The sequence below is a fragment of the Aptenodytes patagonicus genome, chromosome 8 (genome assembly GCF_965638725.1).
Source record: "Aptenodytes patagonicus chromosome 8, bAptPat1.pri.cur, whole genome shotgun sequence".
Classification (NCBI taxonomy): domain Eukaryota; kingdom Metazoa; phylum Chordata; class Aves; order Sphenisciformes; family Spheniscidae; genus Aptenodytes; species Aptenodytes patagonicus.
In genome coordinates, this window is record NC_134956.1 from 4,664,677 (window position 1) to 4,668,777 (window position 4,101).

The 4,101-nt window shown below is 66.8% G+C and overlaps 1 pseudogene; it reads right to left on the reverse strand.

Moving 5' to 3' along the window:
* Positions 1-235: 235 nt before the first annotated feature.
* LOC143164313 (E3 ubiquitin-protein ligase PHF7-like) lies at positions 236-3,747 on the reverse strand (annotated as a pseudogene).
* Between the last annotated feature and the right edge of the window lie 354 nt (positions 3,748-4,101).

Below are 4,101 nucleotides of genomic sequence, written 5' to 3' on the forward strand. Positions count from 1 at the left end.
AACTGAGCAGGCTGGGAGGCCAGCGAGGTCCGAAGCACACGGCCATGGCGCTGGGCAGCCGGCCAAGGCCAGCCCGCAAGGAGGGAGGTGTGGGGAAGGTGCTGCCAAGCCCCGGGAAGAAGACAACCCTCTGGGCCCAGCCCCTGACGCTGCCCCTCCAGAAAGGGAGAGGAGATGATGGAGGAAGCCAACAAATCAGCGTGGAACCTCCCAGTGCCGAGATTAACGGCCAACTTTATTGTGCCGGTGGAGGGGGTTCAGGGCCAGCACTCGGGGACGGCGCACGGCTGGTCCCGTGGCGGCGTCTGGGCCGGCTGTAAGGATTTTGGGCCCGACGTTGCAAGCGGGAGCGGTCTCGCGTCCGCACAGGCCCAGGGGCGCTGGAACGGCTGCTGCCCTGAAGTGGCGGGGAGCCGCAGGAGGACCCCGATGGCAGCTGGCTGGCGGTGCTGGGGCTGCTGGTCTCCGGTGCCGGGGAGCTGCAGGAGGACCCCGATGGCAGCTGGCTGGCGGTGCTAGGGCTGCTGGTCTCCGGTGCCGGGGAGCCGCAGGAGGACCCCGATGGCGCCTGGCTGGCGGTGCTGGGGCTGCTGGTCTCCAGTGCCGGAGATCCGAGAGACTGCCCTGATGCCGCCTGGCTGGCGGTGCTGGGGCTGCTGGTCTCCGGTGCCGGGGAGCCGTGGGACAGCCCCAGCACCACCTGGCTCGGGGTGCTGCTCTCAGCACCTGGTGCTGGCGCGTGGCTGCTCTCACGCCGTCTTCTGGGCCGGCTGTAGGGCTTTTGGGCCCGATGTAGCAAGCGGGAGCGGTTTCGCCTGCGGTCAGGCCCAGGGGGGCTGGAGCGGCTGCTGCCCTCGAGCACTGGGGAGCTGTGGGACGGCCCGGATGCCACATTGCTGGGGATGCTGGCCTCCGGTGCCAGGGAGCCATGGGATGGCCGTAATGCCGCGTGGCTGCCGGTGCTGGGGCTGCTGGTCTCCGGTGCTGGGGAGCCGCAGGAGGACCCTGATGACGCCTGGCTGCTGCTGCTGGGGCTGCTGCTCTCTGGTACCAGCGAGCCCTGGGACAGCCCCAGCACCGTCTGGCTGGGGGCGCGGCTCTTAGCACTTGGTGCTGGCGCACGGCTCCTGTCACAGCATCTTCTGGGCCGGCTGTAGGGCTTTTGGGCCCGACGTTGCAATCGGGAGCGGTCTGACACCCGCTCAGGCCCAGGGGGGCTGGAGCGGCTGCTGCCCTGAAGTGGCGGGGAGCCACAGGAGGACTCCGATGGCACCTGGCTGCTGGTGCTGGGGCTGCTGGTCTCCGGTGCTGGAGATCTGAGAGACTGCCCTGATGCCGCCTGGCTGGCGGTGCTGGGGCTGCTGGTGTCGGGTGCCGGGGAGCCGTGGGAAGGCCCCAGTCCTGACTGGCTAGTGGTACTGGGGCCGGCGAGCTCCGAGCTGGCACTGGAGGCTGTAAGGGGAAGCAGGAAGGTCAAGGGCACGGCCCCCCAGGCCCGGGGCAGGATAGGCCAGGGCGGTGCCCCCAGCCCTCCTGGAGCAGAGGGGCTCTGCCAAGCCCACCCTGGGCACCCGCTGGCAGGCCTTGCCTGGCCCCTGGCCCCAGCCCAGGGGCACCCGGGTGCTTTGCCTCTTACCGGTGCCCAGGCCAGCACAGCTGTTGCACTCCCAGCTGGCCGTGCTGTTCGTCAAGCAGGAGCAGCGTCTGTGGGTGCCCTCGGCAGCGCAGGAGCAGCACAGGAGCAGGTGCCAGGGCCTGGGGAAGCAAACGGGTTCATGGCTCTGAGGACAAAGTGACCGCAGCACGGGATTGTCCGGCAGAGTTCTTGTTCTTAGTCCTTGCGCTTCGAGCCCTTGGCGAGACAGGGATCCCGTGCAGAGCCCCGGGGTGCAGCTTTGGCAACTTACCCCTCTTCCTCTGCCTGCTCCCTGCCTCCTGGACAAAGGCACTCACTGGCATCGCAGCGGCTGTGCCTCTCGCTTAGTGCCGCGTATGCATGGCTGTTCTCCCATGATGGCAGTCTGATGGAGAAAGGAAAATTGATGAGCCCCTGCTGCCCCGGCACAAGGCAGATGCAGGGCGTCCCTGCTCTTCCCCCCCGGCCCTGTTTCCAAATCCTCCGTGAAGCTGAAGCCCAGACTCACGGGACAGTGGAGGGCCAGGACTGCTGGGGCAGGCCCTGGCACGGCACAGCGCTTGCACCCTCCTGTCTTGTGAGCCAGGCAGAAGGACACCAACCTGAAGGGGATCCGGATCCCCATGGCGAGCATTTCTGAGACAAATACATCGCTGTCTCTACAGAGGGGGCACTGGAAACGAGAAATGCCAGCGCAGACAGCCTGTCCCTGCAGGAGCAACATAAGGAGCATGAGTGAGGCCCTGGTGCTGCTGAGTGCCTGCTGTGCCCCGGGGGCGAGGGAACGGCTCCTACCTGGATGCAGCCCCTGTGGAACCAGGCGTGTTTGCACGTTGGGCACACCATGGTGCTGTAGGACTTTCTGTCCTCCACAGGGTCCAGGCAGATGAGGCAGGTGGTGTTCTCCTCCGGAGCCGCCTCCACTGCCTGCTCTGGGCGGTGCTCCCAGCAGAAGGACCTGGGGGGAAGAGGAAAGGGGTGGGCGAGGTGAGAAGCGCTGGGTCCTTCCGTGGTGGCGGCGAGGAGGGGAGAGGGAGGTACCTGTACTGAGGAAGGAACTGGGTGATGCATCCACCCTCCACGGCACAGGGGAGATGGAAGCTGCGGTCACAGCCCGTCTCCCGGCAGGTGATGGCGGCCCCGCTCTCGCCACAGACGAAGCAGCGCTGGAAAGAGCACAGCAGCCCCCATCAGCGGCAGCCTCAGGGCCTCCACAGCCAGCCCCACGCCTCCGGGCAGGGCGCAGGATGTGGCCGCTACGGGGTCACACCCCGCAGATCCGCCTGGCGGATGAGGCTCCTGTGCTGGAGCCGCTGTGGAGCTGCTGGGAGCAAGACTTTTGTCCCAGAGCTGCTTGGAAGGGCTGGGATTTCTTTCTCGGGGTCTGGGCTAAGCTCCCGCAAACCTCTCCTGGCACAAATCTCCCTGTTCTTGTCAGGCCCTCACCTTCTGCGCTGCCCGCTTGATCGTGCGTTGAATATCCTCAGGGAGAAATCCCATGAGTCCTACTTTCTTGTCCCATTGCTGAAAAAGCTCGTTGGCAAAAAACTGCAGAAGAGAAAAGACGAGGAGCTGATGAGGAGAGCGTGGCAGGGACAGCCTGTCGGAAAGCTGGAGGGAGCCCCGGCGGAACTCACCAGGCAAAACACATGGACACAGAGCCCTTGCTTCTCCAGTTTGCACCCATAGATATCCGGGTCAACCTCTGCCCGGCGACACAGCAGGCATGCTGGAGGGGAGAGAGCAAATGCCACCGGGAATGAGCACCTCTGCGGGGCCGGGGGAAGCGTCCCTGAGGGATTGCCCCAAGGGCCTGCTCTGTCCCTGCCTAGCTGGCTGATGGGCAGGGCTGGAGGCCTTGGAGAGGAAGGGGGCACTGCGGGCACGGGTGTCCCAGCAGGTGACACCCAGCAGGTGCCCAGCCTGGGCCCCGCTCGCTGAGGAAAGGAGCGGCCCTGCCCCGGGGCGGCTGGGGAGCTCCTGCCTCCCCCTGCCACCGCTCTCGGCCCCACGCTGACCGCCCCGCCAACCCCTCTGCCAGGCTGCGGGAGGGATACTTTGCTCTCACCCTGCTCCATCGAGTCGGGGGCCTTCTCCTTCCTTGCGGACATGGCGCACGTCAACGGTGAGCGTTTGGAGAGTCCCTGTCCCAGCAGCGCCGGGGTGTCTCCTCCAACTGCTCCTCTGCTGACCCTGAGGGAGAAGCAGGACGCGGCTGAGGGAGAAGCGAGGCGCGGGCGAGCTTGCAGCCCAGGCCCAGAGCCCCGAGGTGTGGGGCCCCCCTCCTCCCTCGGCAGCCCCGCGCAAGGCCCGTCCCTCCCCTGCCCTCTCCTCACCTCACCAGGTCGCACTGACGCACGGCCTGAGCCCGGCGTTCCTTTTTGTGGGCTTGGCCCCGCGGGTCACCATGGCCGCTGTGACATCAGCACCGCTGGCCTGCGTGCGCCCCAAATACGGGCAGGGAC